Below are 8237 nucleotides of genomic sequence, written 5' to 3' on the forward strand. Positions count from 1 at the left end.
CGCTTGTGCACCGCTCTGTTCACAGAGTCATCAACTTTTCGCGATGCCAAGTTTACGCTGGCCATCTGGCGGCTCACGCGATTACCTTATTTTTAGGCCCTGGTTGCTTTCCTTCCCATGAGAGACCGCCTGCACAGTGCTAGCCATGAGCGTTTCTCATCGCAATATTTGAATGCCAAAATACACTACCGACACACAAGGACTTGAGCATAAAGATCGAACGTAAGTAGGGGTTTGTGGCATCCCTTTCCGCGGTTGTCAGGGTGGAAATATATAGATATGAGCATGCGCTCTCGCCTGTACCTTGGAATGACAGACCAGGACGTTCTCAAAACGTTAAGGGCGAGGAACTTCAGAATTGCCATCAACTGGCCGTGATTCCCTTACAATTCACTCTCGATAACTACCACCATCTCGTAAATGGAGATTCGTTTGACAGTTAGAGGAAATCCTTCCTTGAAGTCGAGCGCACTACGCATTTGTTCCGATAGCTTTACCAGAGCGCTTCGCCCCTTTGCACCATATATCCGTGCCATTGTTAAATTGTAAATATTTCTGGCTAACTACGCCAAGCGAACAGCGCGATGCTTCTAGTGCGCATGCACTTTGGCTGTTTGGCGGCGGCGATGGCGGCAACGACAGCGACAGGCACGGCGATGGATTCGTAACTGAGTGAGTGAAGGCAGGAAGAAAACGGCCGAGGAAACTGTGACGAAAGTGTGCGGGGGAGGGCAGTATGCTGAGCTCGCACGAGGTGCTCGTCGGAGCATCTGGCAAAATTGTCAGGGGGAGGGCAGCACGCGCTGCTATGGCGCAATCTCTCTTACTGGCTTTCCCTTAATCTTGCAGCAGACGCTACTACTTCGTGCGAGGGGCATCCGAACCACGTGAGATTTGCGCGCGAGCTTCACAGACGATTTGCAACGACATGGTCGCCGGCGAGGGCGACCCACTCCAAGATAATGGCAGAGTAGCCCGCTGCGCCGTGCGTTCGCTGATCACGCGATCACTTCCCGAGACGCAGCAGATATGTGCCGTGACGGAGAAAACTGCAGCTCGCGCTGCGCACAAATTTAGCATTAGGTAGTATAGTAATCGTCAGTGCATTTCTTAGTTCCCAAAGCTATTTTATTGGCGAAGAGATTTAATCGTTATGTAGTAGAGTAAATGTGTAGCACCTGTGGTCTCTACCTCACAATATGCACCACCCTAGCATTGAACCAGGCATGCACTCATGCACATTGCGAGGAATCACCGCGGTTTCGAGCTATTTCAGAATGCTCACGGAACTGAGACGCCGTCGCGCCAGCTCAACACCACCTCTGTTGGGCAGGTGGAGTGGGGGCGAAAAAGGAATAAGCCCAGCGTAGTACATCAGAAGAAGGCGTTTATTCGCGCCAACCCCCTTCAGTTACATTTCAACATCCCCGTGGGTGAAAAGGGGCGATGGGCGATCTGGCGCCACGCGCAAATGTGCGCGTCATCGGCGCTCTGAACCGGTGGGCTCAGCAATAAGGGCAAAATCTGGGTTGCTGGCCGATGGGCTCGCAATAGAAAGACACTGTCCTTCCGTTCCCAGGCGCGTACCGCACGGCGTGATCGTCGAGTGTCAGGTACGGCTAATACGTGAGCGAACGGACTGAGGATCAACCGAAGGCACGGGCCGGCAGCCGGAAGGGCTAGCGGGCTTAGAGCCGGCGCAAAAGAGCTGCGACCGGGCGGTGAGGAAAATAGTTACGCACCTTCGGCTGTCCTCCTGAACGGACTTCGCACCTTCGGCTGTCCCCGAACGGACCCCCGCGTTGGGCGCGCGTTCGCGTCCCGGCGAGGGTGGGGTTCGGGGATCGTTCAACGGGCCAATGAGGTGAGGTTAGCTCCAACACCAGGGCGGAGCCCCCGCTGCGTGACAGTGTTTTACCGCCGGAACGGTCGCTGCAGCCTTCACCTCAGGCAGGAGTATGAGAAAACGGCTCGGCTCTACACAGTGGCGCCGAGACGAGCCGGCATTTCCAGGAGAGAGGGGGAAAAGCGCCGCGCAATGGCACAAACCTAGCGATCGCGCAATGGCTCGGGCGCCAGGATCCCCACACACCTAAAGAAAAAAAAACAAAATAAACAAAAACTAGGTCTCAGCGGAACAAAAAGACGCCCAATTTGGCCATTGAAAGCTTAATCTGGCTACCGTTGTCCGTCACATCCAACTAAAGAAAGAAAGATACAAAAATATATCCACATTGTGAAGGTAGGTGACCAGCCAAGCTGAGGTGACACAATAGTTTGAAGAAAGATACAAACTCATCTGTTACATGTGTTCTTTTGATCGTTGACCATTGTTACGAAAGGTGCGCCCACACCTAGTCAGGTCTTGTCTTCTTGGTATTATATACCCGATACTGGACACCCGTGATGTTCCGACGTGTCCACCCTCACGGGTCAACAGAAGAAAAAAAAACTACGCACGCAAACGCTTGGAACGACGCCAAGGCAGGGCAATACGAGCGTAGACACGGCCACTGCCGGTCGCGCAGCGGAAAATATTTGAAAAATCTCGAGTTGAAGTATGCCGACCCAGGTAAGAGCAAGCCAGAGCGCGAACACACAAACTAAAGTACACACATGAGCGCATCCCGCTTCAAAGACACGTGGCGCCACGGGAGGTTTTGCTTGCGAGCAGCAGTAGTTGTAGTAGTAAACTTTTATTGGAGGGAAAGGAAACGAGAAGAGCGTGATAATGAAGTGTTCGTACTCCACGATGACTCTTGACCAGGCCGATTCTATGGCCGAGAAACGAAGGCACTCTGGTGGGCCGTGTTCGGTCTGGTCAGCCCAGTCTCGCACTGCTTGAGGTGGAGAAGCTGTGTGGTTTAAGAGACAGGGGGCAGGAGCAGACGCGGCGCAATGCGGAGAGCGGGGTGTCGCAGTGTGAGCATTGACGGAGATAGATAGGGATTTCGATCCGGTGGAGGATGACGTGATTGTATAATGTATCTACCTGAAGGCGACGATAGGTCAACGCTTGCTGGTTGGTTAACGAGGAGTGTGGAGAGAGGTAGACACGTAAATCTGAGCGCCTATTTTTTAAAAAGCTGTGGACTTAACTTTGATCACCTTGTAGAAAACTCGCGTAACTGTGATAAAATCGCAACTGCTGTAGAATCAACAAGAAATGCATGCCTTTAAACGTGACTTGTAGAGGCGTGGTCTTGCTACGGCAATTATATTTTGCAATGTCGTTGTTGGTTTGCATATATTTTTTGTACCGTTGTATTTTAACACATAAGTATCGCCGTTTGCACAATAACCAACCCGCTAAAATGGCAAAAGAAATTGCAGCAACATAAAAATCAAAATACGAGCACAAGAAGCAAATTTATTAAGCTTTTAAAGAGCACAGGGTTACTGCGTAATTATTTGCGACCCTTGGCGTAATTCTCGAACTTCTTGTTGCAAAACAACTAGGTGAATGAGCAAAATTATTAATTGCGGATATATCATGTACGCGAACTCATAAAATGTTATATTTAAATGTTTTGCAAAAGCAACAGGAATGGGTTGGTCTTTGCGGCCGTGGCCAATAAGAAAGCCCGAAGTCTACTTGGCAGCCTCTAGGACTACCAGGGTGTCATCGCATAGTCTGGAAAGAGGCTCGGTCTACCACGCAAATTTCCAGTCCTCAAGTACCAAGGAATCTTACTGCTTTGTGTTTGTTGTGACACATTTTATATTTTACGCGTGGTCAGAGTAGGCCAATGCCGCTTCGCACCCTTGGCAGTGTGTTTCTCAAAGCAGATATCTCCAGTCTGCGACGATACGGACATGCAAGGAAGCTAGACTTCCGAACGCATTTTTCTCGGTTAAAAAACCAACTTTCCCTACACGATAAAATCACGAGCATAATAAAGTGATAGGGCTAAGCCTACAACTTTCTCCAATCTTCAGGGTCACTGTAGGATCTTGTTTTTAAGGCAAGCGAGCTATCTTGCCCGCGTTGTTTTCAAGGGCGATCGAGTTGTTATTGTTCTGGGAAAGAGTGACTTGATCGCCTACGTTTGGATGTTGTATGGCAAGACGCCACGCCGGGTTAAATGTGGCGGGGTTTCCCGGCTTGCACAGGCCTTCGCGTGAAAGCGACCTCATTCAGGTATCACAGCCAGGAAACGGCACGTGTCGGCAGAGCGCGCTATATAAGCAGGACGCTCCGGCCAGTGAGGATCACAGCACTGTGACCACCTCTTCGAGTAGCCCGAGCTTTGTCAGGTTCCCCACAGGTGAGTCTTGAAGTTGACCAGTTTTGACTGGTGGGACAGCTGCTATTTTGACATTCTTAATGCACAGAATAGAGGACAACGCTGCGTGCCCGTTTCTTTTTTTGTGTCCTGTTCCTGTGCGCTATGCATGAAAAATCAGTCCTGAAGACAGCTCAAGGACAGACTAATGAAACGTGGCATTTACTGTTGATTACTGAGAAGGAGAAACGGCAAACTAATAAAATGCAGGGTTTATTGTTTAATATTCTAAATGCCTTTTCTGACTGTTCAGTTACTAGGTTCACCCCAAACGCAGGATATTAGAAGCACTGGCCTGGTTCCCGGCAATCCAGGACATCGCATTATTTTGGCGACTGATCGCTTTAATACAGAATTTATGTTGCCTAAGCATACTTTTGAATAGCTTCTATATATATATATATATATATATATATATATATGAATCATTACTTCGTTTATATTCTTTAAATTTCATTGTCTTTCGTTAATTTTCTGGCTGTGTTTTTTTAGATTTCTACAGGTTGTCGTGGCTAAATTTTACCTTGATATCCTTTTGTGTAAAACTGTGTGACGTGTACTTTTATAACTCTTACGTAGCTAAGTGATTTGATTTTATTGGATTTTATCAATAATGTCAATAATAATAAGCAACCAATCAGTGTTAATTATTGCCCCCAGGAACAGCCGGAGTGTCTTCGTGCTCGCGCACGATAAAAACAATAACAAAAGGAAACAGGAGATGCAACATGTGAAGATCTCACACAATGAAAGAAAAAAATAATAACAATAATAATAATAAATATCGGCAGTTCTTTCTTAAGTTTTCTCGCACTACAAGTAGAGAAATCAAAACGGTTCTCTGTGTTAAACTTCACGGACTTTACGACAAACTGTGCAGAAGCTGTACAGTGCTTGAAAAATTCCTCGTGCTGCTATTTCTTGCGGACAGAAGCAGGCGTATAAGAAATACTGAATTTTAAAGTTGTTCTACCTTGTTTTTCATAGGGGCACACATTCCTGAGGGATTTGTACTTGAGCTCTTTCCCCTAAAACACTCTGTAAAGTAGTTAAATGCGAATATCGGCAGCCATACCTTTATTCGGATAAGCTATTTCTGGTGTTGATGGCTGCACATTAAATTCTATTTGAAGTCTTCGGTGTCTGCAGACTCAACTTGAAGTTGATTTATCCCTAGGATGAGTGCTGGCATCCAATTTTTTTTTGTTACCACTCTCCGGGTGCTCGCTTGCAGTGTTTCAAGTCGAAGCACTAATTTCCGTTTTAATAATATTTAGAATGAAATAATTACGGGCGTCTGAGTGTAGTGGGAATTTGTTTAGGCATATTAGCATTCTTAATATACTGCTCCTAGATTTTGGTCTGTCGGTATCACTTTTACCTTCTTCCCCCGATAAAGCGTGAATCGACCTTTGCCCAGGAGTGAAATATTTGTAAGGCTTTAAGACATAACTTGACCTTTAAACCCCTTATAAAAGAAGGGAAGCATGTTTTTTATTTATTCATTACTGCAGGCTTGACAGCCCAAGCAGGAGTGGGCAAGAAACGTACAAAATACAAGAATACGTGACTCACAATTGTGTAAGGAATAATACAAGGTATAAAGATAAAAACAAAAAAAAAAACAATGCATTCAACAAGGGCGAGGCATCAGCTCAGCACAATGTCATGTGCGCTAAAATACGCTTGAAGGGATTCAACAGTAGAAAGTGCAGAAACGGGTAACGAATTCTATTCTTCAATAGTTCGTGGAAAGAATGAAAATTTGAAAATATTACTCCTAGCAAAAAATGGACTTAGAGATTTGTCATGGCTGTGACGCGATCTTGTTTGAAAGTTGATTTACATACAAACTACTATCTAATCCCAGCTTTTCATTGACCAGTTGGTGCAGAAATTTCCAGCAAAGAAATTCGAACCTTACTGATGTAAGAAGGGAAGTGATTTAAGGTAGAGAAAGGTGAAAGGACCGAGAGTGGCCGCAAGAAGGTGCACAGAAGACGGGATGTTGGGGGTAGATCGTGAGCGCGAGCACCTAGCACAGCCGAAACAGCGTTAACACTATCACACAGACTGTCACAGGTGATGGCGTGTGTCTCAATTTTTTTTCGCCTTTTTTAGATAAATTTGTGGGAATACTTGCACCTGTAATTTCGGTGGAGTCGACGTGTTTAATTTTCTGTGTAGTCCAGTTTCTTTATTTCGTTTCCCTAGTTCCGTAATCCTGATTTGTTTTGATTTGAGCACACTGAAGCTACACGGACAGGCTGTGAGGCGCGCCGTTGGGCGGGGCTTCGGATTAATTTCGGCCACCTGGGGACCTTTCACGTGCGCCGTAATCCCGACACACGCGTATTTTTGTTTGTTGGCTCCTTCGGAAAACGGGACACCGCGGCTGGAATCGAACCCGAGTCCTCGGTCTCAGCCGCACAATTTCTGATGCACGGTACTGTGCTAATTGAAACTGCCGCCAATCAAACAGGGTTGCCGCATTTGTTCGCTTTTCCCCCCCGCAGTCCTCAGTTCGTTTGCGAAATGTCCATATTATACTCACCGATTGCGTTGAGTGGTAGCTGATTATTTTTAAAGCGTGGGAAACGTGTACTTTGCACAAACCCTCACAACTACCTAAATCGGAGCCGATGTTTTGTGTTACGATAAGACTGAACGGATGTTGCTATAAAAGACAAAAAAATTGTACAAATTTTTTTCCTCTCTTACAGCTCGTATTTATGCCCCGAAATACAGAAGAATTGTACTGTCTTTTATTCGTGCGTACGAAAGGTTATGCTTTTGAATGCCGTTATAATAGACGCCTTAATTTACCCCACTCCGACAAACTTTCTTTATGCACAACACTATTCTTTCCGAGGTAGATAAAAATTGCATTTGCTAAATTTGATGAAACATTTAATGCTTCGTTTTTTACTTCTTTAAGGTCCAGATTTCTAAATTTCTTATTAAAATGTAAGCGTGTGATCACCACTAAGCTTCGAAAGATTGTAGTTTAGTTGAAAAATCACCAGTTGAAGTGTTTTCTTATTATTGTAGTGTGCACGCTTCAATAGCTGCTCGTTTTATTTCAGGCTTTGCCATGATCGCCGTGAGCACCAAGTCCTTCCTCGTCGCCCTCGTGGTGCTAGCAGCCCTGTGTAGCCTGGCAGCCGCACAGTTTGGCGGCTATGGACGTGGCTTCGGAGGTGGATACGGACGGGGCTTCGGTGGCGGCTATGGACGGGGCTTCGGAGGTGGATACGGACGGGGCTTCGGTGGTGGCTACGGACGCGGCTTCGGTGGCGGCTATGGACGCGGTTTCTACGGCTAAAGTGGACTACTAGGAATGCATCCAACTAGAAGCTGCGACGGACTATACATTGCGTGTGTTTTCAGCCCCAATGCCATACATGCGGATCGACCTACAATAATCATCGGAAGCATTTAATAAATTATTTCCCAACCATAATTTGTGACCCCAGTAGTCTTTTCCAACTGCTAAGAACGGAAAGTATATAGTTTTCTAGAGCTACAAGGAGAGAGATATAAAAGTTCATCTTAAATGAAAAGGAGTAAGAGCGGAAGTGGTCAGCCTCCAAAAGACCAGGAGGCCGCGAGCCCGCTCTGATTCCAGTGCCAGGTCGACCAGAGCTTGTTGTTGCTCCATATCCGAGCTGGTCAGCTGAGACTCCTACAGCTTAGGTGATGGGTTGTAGAGGGGTTTAGAGTTGTCTGGGCATGAGTGCACCAAGCGGTAGGTAGTGCAAGGGACGTTGCAAGTGCAGCAGTCGTGTTGGAAGAGGGATGGAGAATGCCGCCGAGCACGTTGTTGAAAATCGTGTTTGAACCTCCCGCGCGAATGTCAAGTGCTTCGGATAAGCCATAAACAGAGGAGGAGCGTCTGGCGAAAGTGTGATGTGGAGGGCGAACCTTGGCGACGTCTCATGGCGAAAGTGT

The 8237-nt window shown here is 46.8% G+C and overlaps 1 long non-coding RNA gene across 1 annotated transcript; it reads left to right on the forward strand.

Annotated features, from left to right (window-relative positions):
- Window positions 1-4106: 4106 nt before the first annotated feature.
- LOC144175791 (uncharacterized) lies at window positions 4107-7749 on the forward strand. The gene is made up of 2 exons (XR_013323685.1): window positions 4107-4268; window positions 7373-7749. It is a non-coding gene; the product is annotated as an uncharacterized LOC144175791 (long non-coding RNA).
- Window positions 7750-8237: the final 488 nt, after the last annotated feature.

Source organism: Haemaphysalis longicornis, unplaced genomic scaffold (assembly GCF_048455015.1).
Source record: "Haemaphysalis longicornis isolate Haplotype H1 unplaced genomic scaffold, Haemaphysalis longicornis Haplotype H1 scaffold_3, whole genome shotgun sequence".
In the NCBI taxonomy this organism is placed as follows: Eukaryota; Metazoa; Arthropoda; class Arachnida; order Ixodida; family Ixodidae; genus Haemaphysalis; species Haemaphysalis longicornis.